Raw genomic sequence first — 13,009 nt, 5'->3', positions numbered from 1 at the left:
TTCACTCAGAAAGTGACATCTCCGCAGCAGGGTTTTCTCGTTTCATCTAAAAATAATTAACCTTATTTTTCGGGGCCGTTTTCCATGGGAGAGTTGCTGCTCGGCTATCTAGGCTAAGCGATAAGTGCAGACAAAGAATCAAGCCAACCAAAAAAAACAATCTATATCTTCCGAATCATCCATAAGAGCTTGAAATGATGAGGTGTTAGTTGAGGGAAGAAAAGAAGAGCTGTTCACTGTTTCTAATTAAGAGGAGCTTACACTATACGTGAAATCAATGAAAGTTATTTTCAGCAGTAAGCTTTTAAACCTCTGACATCAATACATATATATATATATATATATATATATATATATATATATATATATATATATATATATACAATGTTGGTATGAGTATTGTGTTAATAGAGTAATGGAAAGTGTTCAGGAATCCTTTTATTTCTAAAAAAAAAAAAACTTGTACGTGTATATTTGATGGAGTTCTCATTTAACTACCGAGCAACAGCGTAATTGAATAATGGTATTAATAAATGTCTAATAATGTAGCATTAGATACATGCTGTTTCTCATTATGTAGCTGCAACCAGCAGCTTACATGTTACGTACTAATCAGTTTTTCAGTTAATCCAAGAATTTCTATTCCGTGGATCTTGGGTCTAATCACATGAGGGCAGAGCATTTATCCAGTTGGGTCCAAGCTAATCACAGTTTACGTGTACCTTCCTTTTGAAATCTCCAGAAATCTTTCAAGCTCAATTACAATTCTCTCAGCGCTTCTTTAAAAAGGTGGTATAAGGGGATCTCGCCACACTTTGTTGTTGATCTTGTGCGAGGGAAAGGAATAGCCTTGAAGCTGAACGCAAAGGTGTCAAGGATTATGCAGTAAACCTCCTTTTTGCCTTAGGCTTTGTTCAAAAAAGGTAATGCTTGAGACACCTGAAGCCATGTGAAACAAATAGCCATGTCTCACATGCTTGTTAAACATTTTGCATAAGTCCCCAAAGCAGTTAACTATTTACAAACTGCATGTTATTTTGTCCATGTGATGCTGAAAACGTCATGCACCTGTGGTCTGAATGTATTTCGATGCCAATGGTATCTGGTAGATTATTTCTGGATTTGTATTCCTTACTGTATTTCTTTATTTTAGAACACAAAAACATGTTGTTTCCCAGCTACACATTATGCTAAGCTATACGTGGCCATTGCCTGTTTTTGGAGAGAGCCGAGTTTGGGGATTGCTGTGGTTTTAAAGATTGCACTTTTACATCAAGCAGTGATATCTCTGGTATTGATTCTTACTTTCCAATACTAATCCTAAACATCAAATGAAATGACAAAAGTGTGGGCCCATAAAGTCATGCAGCTCAAAATTTTCACATTTATTGCATAATGAAACTTCATCCCTCATATCTAACTCACACTTTACACCACCCAATCAGGCAAAAAATCCTACAACAGCAATCTCCTGATGGCTCTCAAGAGACGATGAATAATGTTTAGTGAATCCTTTAGTCCACTGGTTTGTCGTATTAACATGCAGCCAACACTGTGATGGGCGGTAAAATCAGCTTTCACCTCTTAGACCATGATTGTTCCCATCCTGATTGACACCTTAACCGCTGATGAGTCAAGGCGCAGTCCGAATCAAGGAATGTTTTCCAATGAATAGCAATTAATTTTCCATTGAAATTTGGAGGGTCTTGTTTTGCATATTGTTGTCACCTAACTGTTTCGGGGGGCTACGGGGCCTTATACGTCGTCTTACGAAAGCTTAAGCCCCGGCAGAGATAATGTAGTTTTTTAACCCGAGAACACTGACGTTAAAAATAGTAACACCATCACTAACGTCGGGTATATTTCACCCGATATAATGTACCTGATAAAAAATACTTCTCATCAAAATATATTAAGATACAACAATACAAGGCAAGTTGAAGTACCCTTCTTTTATTTTACACTATAGAACTTCTCGTAAAACAAAAAAACAGGTGTCATGGGTTGATAATCGGTTGAAAAATCAGGGAATGGTCAATAAAACATGATTAAAAATATAAATAATGGAGCTATGAACTTGTTCTTTGGTCCACCCATTCCTTGGACGTGTGAAGGAAAAGTCTCCCTACAAACGATAAAACCCACTCAAAATTCTTTCACCCTCTATCAGGTGATAGGACCCACGCAACTCAGACAAAGGCAACACTAAGAAAATAACCCAAAGTTAGTGTTCTATCAAAAGCGAAGCGCCAACAACTATGGATTGAAGCAGATCATTTTCTTGAATGAATATCTGTTGTAAACTATTTTCAATCTTTGTTTTACTTTTGAGCAGCATTCAAAAATTAATTTAGATTCAAATGAGCATAGGCTTGAATGTTTTGAAGGTCAACTATTGAAATATTAGCCAACAAGCAAAAGAAATCTAGCTCCAAGGCCTCAAACTATTCGTACAGCCCTAGAATTGTGTTACATTCACTTGGTTTACTATTTGTTGGTGTCTAATGATCGAGTTTCTGGAATTAATGTTGTGTTAAATTGTAATCACCTAGCTTTATCTTAAGTTTCATTTTGTGTTCACAGATTACTCGGGTATTCCATTTACTATTTGTCACTGTCCATCGACACGAAGGGTACTGAATTAATATTTTAGTGGCATATTGCGAAGGGCTTTCAAAATGTTCATTGCCCCAAAGCCCTAAAGTAATATTAAAACATGTCTGGCAATATTGCAGCCTATTATTTGCTCTCTAGTGTCTGAAATGTGTACAGTGGGCTAAGCAGGTGGTGCTGTATTGGTAACTATAGTGCAAAGAGACACACACTACTGTAAAGTAAAATCCTGCTGGTGCCACTGAAACTAATGATACTACTTTTCACTTGTGAATCGAAAATATGAAGCTGCAGCCATTTAGCTTAGTTTAGCATAGCATAATGACTGGAAACAGCTACCATTTATTTTATTTTTTTTTCACTTTTTGTATGGATTAAACAACTGAGATATAGCATGGTAATTGGTGAGTTTAAGAGGAGCTAGTACTACGCAGGTTTCTGTCACCTCCAGACAGAGGACCACCCTTCCAGTCTGTATGCTAAGCGTTGCTTTGCTAAGCGAAGCTAACCGACTTCTGGTTGGAGCTTCCTATTAGCGCACAGGACAGAAGGTGGTCTCATTGCTCTTATCCAACTCTCGGAAAGAAAGCTAATAAGCTCATTTCCCAAAGCATTAAGAAAGCGTATTAAAAACAGTCTGATAAGTTTAATTTGAGACAGAAAAATTGTGTTTTTAGTGATTTCACATGTGTTGTTGTTGTTGTAGGCGTGTGCCACCATGGCAGTCAGCCTTGGCCTTGTCCACGTTTGTGTTTGAGCCTGTCTGCGCACGGCTGCCTGTGTGTCTGTGCATGTATTCATGTGAGGACTCAGCTGTAAAAGGTCTTTAATTAGGATTGGATGGCTCCTTGTATTTTGGGTATTCTCAGCTATTACACAGGCAGACCTCCTGTGGGACAAGCTCTCTTAAATTAGAACTGCTTTCCACTAAGATTTATTTAACCAATCAATTTTTTCATCAAGGCGTCATATTTGCTTGTAGTGCATCTGGGATCATATTGCAGCCACTCAACCAGATTTTTATTTTTTTTAAAGAACCTCCAATAAAAGACAATGCCTTACAGTTAATTGTTTCGGCCTCTATGCTGCATTAAAGGTGACATTCAGAATGATGACAAAGCAACAATGGCATCACACGGTTTTGCAATTTGCAAAACACCATTGCTCCATCTGACAAATGCCCCTTGATAGCGCTTGTTAATGTCATTCTTAATCTGCACATATATCCCCGCTGGGTAGATGTTACGGGTGAAGGGGCTGTCAGCCATCTGCGGTTTGACAGCATCATCAGGAAAATGTCATGTGACTTGATGAGCTCACGTGAGACCTCGCTGACAGTGATTTTAGCACATTCTGGGAAGCATAATCCACAATTTAACTATTTAACTTGCAATCAACAATCCATTCATGAACTGCTTTAAGAGAAATACATGATGCTATAATATAAAGCTTGTTCATATGTTTTTTTTTTCTTCTCCTTCAAACTGTTTGATGCTGCAAGCGAGTAAATCCAGTTTCGAGCTGATCAGAGACCAGACCAGACACCTTCCTGCTGGCACAGACAGAATCATCACATAACTGTCTCGGCTGCTCCCAGTTAAAAAGGTAAGACTCTCGATCAGCGCAGTCTGCTTCGCTCAGTGTGCCAGCTCTAAATGGTTGAAATTCATGCCCACTCATAGCTGTGGCGTGATCTGCCTTGTGAAGACTTCGTGGCCCAAGAAATACAATTTCTCTACCGATTTATTCAGACGCTTCCTGCTTAAATGGTTCCAGTGAGTGATGCACGTTCATATTATTGACTGATTATTTTTTTTGTATTATTTTCAGTGAAATTTGTAGATTAACATATCGGTAAACATGATACATTATTCATGTGTGTGATCGGCATGGCACTGCTGTTGTGCGCTTGAATATGCACCTTTGGCACAAAAAAAAATGCTTTCACGATGGGCTCTCGGTATCAAACAGAAGTAAATCTGATTTAAGAACAAAACTAAAAATGATAAAAGAAACACCAATGCAGCAAACATACAGTTTAGCCAGGCAATGCAGCGGAAAGCATTTGCATTTTCTGATCATGTTTTTGCTGCAGCACGTCTGCATCTGGCATCTGTTCATTTGCCCCGCGTTATGGTACTGTACATACAGTACAGTAAGCTGCTTCAGCCTCAACCTATAGATAATGCGTCACGATGGATAGCACATCAAGCACGACAGGCACGCTGCTTCCTCTGCATCCAGCTCTTCCCAACAAACACTTTATGTTTAGGGATGGAGATGCGTTTGTCCTTGCACTATAAATCATCTAAATTCCTGCTCTCAAATAAATACAGTGCATGAAATAAATCAGGAAACTGAAACGTTTCACTAAACACGGGAGCATTATACCCTGTTCTTCCATAGGAAAAATCCAGAAGTGATGGAGGAAAGTGATATGGAGTGACATACTGTAAATAGTGTGTCTACTGACTGTCACAACCAGTCTTGTGTGGCCCAACTATGCGCAGCGTGTCACCGACACTTCACCACTCCGCTCTCTCTTTAGTTCAGAGTAACTGTCTGTCTCCTCTATTCGGCGTGACGGCCGTGTTTAAAACATGCTTTATTAATGGTACAAAACTGATATCCCAGATAAGATAAGATGAGATGTGAAACTCCTTTATTAGCCCCGCAGCGGACGAATTAAACAGCGGCAGAGAGTAAAGTGCAAACAAGAGACATAGTAAAAAAAAATTAAAAAATTAAAAACGGTACAGAATCTACACTAACTGAAATATTCAAACGATTATTGCACAGTGTATTTATATTGCACGGGTATTTAAGTGTTTTGTGGTCTACTGGAAGCACATTAAAGAAAACTAAATGTACAATATCTGGTGAATCCCATTAAGAAGCTGCTGTCTTTTTTTAAGTAGTTAATTGACTGCTTTGTTCCCGTCTAACCAGCTGGCTGCTGTAAGTGGTTGCTGAGTTGATTTTTAGCACAGAAAAGGTAACCGCCCCCCCCCCCCCACCATGACACCGTCATTATCTGGGCGGGAGCCCAAGAGCTCCGTCTCGTTCACATTTTAAACTCTGCAATTCTTTTTTTTTTTCGACACCAGCATCACTCTCACAAAAGTCATTTGCCCCCGAAAATGACAGCCTCTCTCTCCATTTTTTTTTTTTTTTTTTAATAGTGGTCCTCCCATTCTAACTCTAATTAATGGATAAAGCGGCCACGGCTGACAGCAGCCCTTTGATGTAGGGCTATCAGAATGTAATGCGCCCCTGCGGCAGCGTTTTTATTAGCCAGTGTTTTGATCCAGTGAGCTGAGCTGAGGTTAAGGGGCCACTTTGACCCTCCATCGCTGCAGGGAGTCTAGTCTAATGACCCTGATTCCAGCCTCCACTCCATCCCAATCTCACACACCTTAACCGTTGATGAGCAACATATACAGTATTTCTCAATCTTTTCTATTACATCCTGAGTCTGCCCCTCTCTCTCTCTCTCGCTCTGTTGTTCTGCCTCTCTTCGACATCTGTCACTCACATGTACGGTCGCTTATATTGAGCACAAATATAATTGGAGGACTGAATGTCTGCATCCATGCCAGTCCTTCGAGTTGGCTAAAATGAATACAAAACTTTCTTTTAAAAAGCTTTGACTGTCTAACAAAATTGCATAAGTATTCAACAAAATTGTCTGAATATTATACCCCAGACAAAATGAATAATGCTCTCAGCAGTAACTTACTGCCAACGCATGATGTGTTCAAACATGCTTTCTTAAAATAATGGATTATAAAAACCTCTCATCTAAAACCTTCAACTTGTTTAGCTTCTCGTCTGCAATGTTATGTCGTAAGTGTAAAATTGAAATTCATTTTTTGCCTCCTGCAGTTACCGTGCCATTTCTCTCTGCCAAGTGAAGCTTGGTTAGCTCTACCTGTCGGAGAACTGTCGAAGAAAATACCTCATTGATCCTCTCGGCTCCTGTGTATCTATTTTTTACAGCACTGACTCTGGCGAGGTTGCTGGGAAAAACAAAACTAAAGACAATGCTGTAACACAGACTGTCAGACACCTGAGGCAGCTGCCAGGAGGAAAAACAAAGGGATACGCTACCAAATCAACGGCGGAGGGAAAGGAAAGGGCGTATTCGATGCAGATAGAATGCACCAACGTGGTCATTACAGCAAGCAATGCTCCTTTAATGAGCCAGGCTCTGGATCTGGTCCTGGCTTTGTATTAATGACCAAATGTGAAGCCGGTGTGGACTGTGGAAGAAGATTTTTCATTCTTTTTAAAATGAGAATCTGAGCGACACGACCAGGCGTTGTTGTACTCGAGGACTTTACGGGCTCGCGTGAAATTGTCGGATACCAGTGGCGATTACCACCTGAGATGAAGTTCAGATGTACGCATCGCCAACATGCATCGCCGACATGCATCGCCCCATACGAAATAGCTCTTGTTTAGAGCTTTGTTATTGCTTACAGGCAACAGCTGCAATTTGGGGCCCGTTTTTGCAGACACAACTGTTTCTAGCTTACCCATTGGGGTCTCGTTTTTTGGTTAAATTATGGATCTGCTGCTGTGTATTGCTGGCAAAAAAACAAACAAGACCAATCTTTTTGCCTTTGTCTACCTTGATATGCCAACATGCTGCTTGTGAAATAGCCCAATGAAGAGAATAGAGCTGTCACTTAAAAAAAAATGGAGGGATGAGATTACAATGGTTTGGAATTAATGATGCATATGAATGCAGAATCTCAAGTCCGAGAGATGCAGATACAGGTGAAAACGTTTTGTGATTTCATCAATACGAGCGACCCCTTTCACTTGATACATTGGTATTGTAAAATGATTGGTATTATTATAATTATAGATTAGAGGTCATTATCGCCATTTAGTAATTAATCTCTTTTGTTTGTGCTACTCGTATTAAACTATAAAGCGTGCTTCATGATAATGATTGGATTTTTGTTCATTAACAGGAAAAATAAAGCAGCAGGAGAAGAATCGAGAGATGGGATGGCTCGCAGGAGAGTTTCTACATTTTACAGCCCTCCCATTTTTTTTTAATGAATTTCACAGAGAACTGAGTTCAGATCTCAGTTTTACCGATATGTATCTTGTAATCTTTAGATCCTAATACACGACAAAGTGTGGGAAAACAATGTGCTTTCTTTCAGCTTTAGGGCGTAATCTGTCCATTCCTCCAGCCCCCCAAAGGAATTACATGCCTGGGTTATATAGCTCGTGGCCGGGCCTAGTTTTGCCAGAGAGTTATCAATTTTTAAAAAATGGTTCTAAAATTAATCAGTTGCCACTGAAAGTAGGCCAAGATCGGAGTGATGTAATTTTTCCTTGAAATGGTGACGCCTTGAGGCAGCATTTTGGACCAATTGATACTCTGGTTTAGGCAGGAACTAATGAGATAAAACTATGGATGACATTCTTTGAGCTCAAAAGAGCATACATCATATCTTTTAAATAAGAAAGGCTGTACAACCACCATCATCATTTGAGCTGCAAAAACAAAGGTCTGTATAGGTTTAGAGCGACGAGCTTTCCTGAGACATACGCTCAACCAACTGAAATTAACAATGTTACGATTGCAATAAACCCTTATCTCGTGTTCAAAGGAGGAGAAAATAAACAAATAAACTCTGTGTGTCCAATAAATGATCCAATAAATGATCAACTATACAGCTGCATGTAAACCTGTGTTTTATTCTATAAGGTTTAGGACTTTAGAATCCCAGGAGTCTCACCATATAGCCTATACTATAAGTGTGTGTGTGTGTGTGTGTGTGTGTGTGTGTGTGTGTGTGTGTGTGTGTGTGTGTGTGTGTGCATGTGCGTGCGCGTGCATGTGTGTGTGCCTGCATACGTCTTTGTCCAGGCTAATTAATTGGGACAGGAACCAAGGGAGAGAGGATCTCCAGCTGCTCTTCCCAGCCTCTGTACCCCTGGGTTAACTCACTCCTCTGAGACCAATTTACACACACACACACACACACACACACACAAACACACACACACACACAGAGAGAAAGATAAAGACACACTCCCACAAGAAATAGAGAAAAAGAAAGCGAGACAGGGTGTCAGTGGGAGGGAAGAGGAACAAGAGGTTAAGACTGATGGAGTTTGAAGAGGCAGAATGGAAGTCAGAAGTGACATTTGCATCCCCACATAGACCGCTGAACTTGCTGTCAGAGTCCTATTGAGAAAACAGCCTCCAGGATATTACTAAGCTTGGTACTGAATAACAAAACTGCACTGACTGTCACTCCACCCTACAGACAGTGATCAATGGCACTTTGGTGTTGCAGGCCAAGATAGTCAAGAGTTGTAGCCAGAGAGTCCCATATTCCTCTACTCGTGGTGATATGAGCTCAGCAAGGCATTCGGGGAACTCTGTTTATTTGGATTTGATCAAATTCAAGATATTGCTCGAATTGACTGATCCTCTCAGTTAAGATGAACATTCTCAGAAATGGACCCCGAGTCGCATTCAGTTGGGCTTCGCGAAACACGGATCGAACGGGTCCTCGGTGTATTAACTTTATCACAGCCGTGCCTGTGACTCTGACGGGTCTGACACACCAGGGAGGAGGGTCGTAAACTACGAGAGGATGAGTCTGGTGACAAGTGAACAGTACAAGTGACAGCTCTCACACAGACAGGAGCTACAACAACTCACTGGCAGCTGGGGAATCGATCAAATGGCTTCAACCCAAAAAATATGGAACCATGAACATTTTGTAATATTGATTTTGAATGTTATGCATTTAATTAGACTTTGCACAAAGTAGCAACACACATCGAGGAAATTAGTAGAAAAACGTATTGAGTTTTTCATGGGGTCTGTTTTTCTTTGCCTGTGTAAAATATAGTCTGGGTACAACAGTAGAACAGCACGGTATTTAATAACCTGATAATGAAGATCAGACGTAGAAATATTGGCAAATTGCTTATATATATATATATATATATATATATATATATATATAGTGTCTGTGTGGTGTCATTGAAGAACCCATCCTTGTCTTTCTGCACTAAGTGGAGACTCTTTTAAATCTCCCTTTTCTCCCTTTCCTCTCCATCTTTGAGAAGTAGTAATAGGGCTTTTGCATTTATTAAGGCTTGTTTGAAAAATCGGAAATTTAAATTTTAAAATCTACTTCAGAATACTGATAAAATAAAATACAAATACTCTTAGCGCTCTGTGAAGTTCACAGCAGCCCACTTCCTGCACAGAGCTTGGGAGAGGTTGTGGAAAAAAAATAGCAGCGGTCAAGTTTTCATCAGAGTAAAAAGGTTTATTACCAATATGATGAATGAACTATGTTTCTACTATCGATGAAACCAAGACATCGTTGATGGAATTGATTGACGCTTTAATCGTTTCCATAATCTGTCTTGGCTTCTGCTTTATTTAACTGTTGTTTGGGTGGGCGATGACCCTTAAAGGGTTCGGGTGTCTCAGGATGTGCTCGCATCCCACCTGATGGGTCACAAACATGCGTAACGATGTCATACACTGTCTTGGCTTCCCTCAACCACCGCCATGCTGCTGATACCTACTTGTGTTATGTCAAACCATCTGACATGTGTCACTGTTTGTGTGACCCTTGTCTTGGAAGGGATGTCCAGGCCCCACCAAAACCCTTTAAAGACACTGAGGTGGCGCCAACCGGGGAAGCAAAGGACCTGAGTGTGACCCAACGTGACAAAGTGTCAGTCTCAGCAAACATTGGAGCAGTAGAATAGAATGATGTGGCCCAGATACTCATTCAGGCATGTACACACTCAACTGGAGATAATGTAATAAGTGTGCATGACGTAATGAAAAATTGTGAGAGAAAATTATCTTGTACAACACTGGCTGTAATAAAAATGTAGAAAAAATGATAATAAATCATGTGCTAACTTCTATAGCGCATCATTTTGTAAGAAATGTGTTATGCTTACTGTACATGGACTGGTAATTCTTTAATAATCAAGCCACGAACACTAAATTGAAACTATTCTGGAGAAATCTGAAAACTAATTCTTGTATCTTTGTTCAATTTCTGGAATTCATATCCATCAGGAGAACAGTTGTGGGAAACAGGAAGCAAATAAAAGAAGCGAAATCAGGAAAAGTGATTTTCAGCTGCAGACTAGTCGTAGTATTTTATTAATTCCCTGAATTGACAAATGTTGTATTCCCAGCCAGAAACAAACACGAGACCGGCCCAATAAATGTGTGTTTAAATGCAAACAGTCGTCCAGATTCCCTGGCGCCTGACGAGATAAAGTCACCCTTTGCGCCGTGATCCACGCACCATGAGCAGACGCTGCTTTGTCGACACTCAAAACACGATTTGTTGCCGCTGTGCTTCTGGTCACGGCGGCACCGGGCACAGCACGTTGCGGTACATTAGAGATCTTTTAGATTGCGTTACCTTATGGAGGCCCGCGTTTGTCGCCACAGAGATATAGAGCAACGTTAGCTTCGAGGTTTTATTCAATTTGGCGCCCCATGATAAGACGGTCCTCTGTCACACACATAAAAACGTGCAGCTGATAATCTCTTACCCGGGGTCTTTTCTCATCGCCACAAGCCATCTTCAGCATAGGGCCACCTAATCAAGGTCCTGTCGCTCATCTGCTTACTGCAGCACTTTTTATCCCTCTTGAACAGGATGAAATTAATCAGATTCTGTCTCCTTTTTTACATAATCTGGAGGGAGGTCGACTAAAGCAGGAGACTGGATTTTGAAGTGTAGTCATGACTCTACTGCGCATATTTATGTTACCCGCCGGACCTCAAACTAGTGCCTCTATACTTTTCCTCTGATCCCAGACTAATCATACGGAGACATACTGTAAAGGATCTAACTCAGATTATGCTCGTCGGTTTAAAACAAAAGACTTGAGCTGACTTGGGGGGAGCGCTTCCATTCCTTTACAACTGCTTTTTTTGTGGAGTGAGCTAAAAAAAAAAAAAGGGTATAGGGGGGGAGGTTAGGTTGAGAGAAATCAGCAAATAGGGCCAGAAGATGAGCTCCGCCGCTCCTAATGACAGCATCTCATCTATCACTGTCATTTAAGCGCTCATGGAGAAGACGGCTAGAAGCACTCCCCAAGTTATTCCCAGATGGCAGAAGCTGAGTTCACAGTATAGTGAGAGTCGTGTTCTCCGTGTGCATGTGGCAAAACCGAGACGGGAACACGGGAAACAAAAACATACGGGCAAGTGGCTGTTATGACAGCAATAAAAACAAACGATGTACAGGAATCTTGGTTGCTCAGCACTTGGCACAAATATAATGCAAATAAGGTAAGAAAAATAACTTCTTGTTGCACCAAAACAGCAGAACAAAATAGACGCTCCCATTACCGTAACAGTGCCGACGAGTGGATTGTGGAGAGATGCTCTTTTGCCCCGCACAGGGTATTTGCTGATGAATATCATTTAGACAGGGGGAGAAAAAAACATGTTCAGGCATTATGAAACCGTCCACTTGTGGCGTTATTTTTACATCGTTTTGTTCGCTCATTACTGAAGCCTCTGTGTTACAAGCAGACAGGGAAAGGGAGAAAAGAGAGAATTGACCTCTTGACGATGTGGGTGGGCATTACCACATTGAGAGGTGGTTGACAGGTACAAAAGGCTCCAGCTTACTCCCAAAAAGTCGATTGGATGTTGAAAAAGCGACGGCACGTCATTATGTAAGTGCACATTACCAGCGAAAAAAGAAAAAAGATTAGCCGTAAGAGTGTGATGTGCCGCTCTATTATACAAAACAGCTCCGAGTCTATTTCCGAGAGAAGGATGGAGGCAGGAAAAGAGCTCACTATGGCAGCACGCATGCAGTCTTTTATTTATCTGTGTATAACAATAACAGTGCGATATCCCACGCAGCACGGCACACCCACCCCATCGCTCCGCTCCTGACCATTCGTCTGGATTTACAGTCAACAAGACCTGATGAGTGAAGCGCTCCCGTGTGTCAGCAAACAGTTTTATTGAGGAACAAGCAGAGCACCAGAAGCGAACAGGAAACATCCGGGGAGGGGGGCGGAGGCAGGGAAGGGGGGGGTCTCTCTGCTGGGCCCCGCTGGTGTCACCACATCGGTCACGTTAATACTGAATACATGTGCAAGACACAAATATTCCAGAGTAAAAAAGGACACATGAAGGAGTGAGGTGGATGAGGTCCATTGATTTTGCTCATTTTGAGATCCTTCAGCTACTCTGCTACCTGAACTTTAATGCGCAGTGCGATTGCATGGAGCTAGATAGATACTAATGAGTGCACATTAAACATTGGTTGCACTTCACATTAACTAGTAGTAACTAGTAACTACCTGAATTAATCATGCATTACAGTATTAAAACACGTTAATGAAG

This window comes from Clinocottus analis, unplaced genomic scaffold (genome assembly GCF_023055335.1).
Source record: "Clinocottus analis isolate CAN_PGR_092001 unplaced genomic scaffold, fCliAna1.0.p SCAF_2, whole genome shotgun sequence".
Classification (NCBI taxonomy): Eukaryota; Metazoa; Chordata; class Actinopteri; order Perciformes; family Cottidae; genus Clinocottus; species Clinocottus analis.
This window is presented reverse-complemented; position numbering follows the sequence as displayed.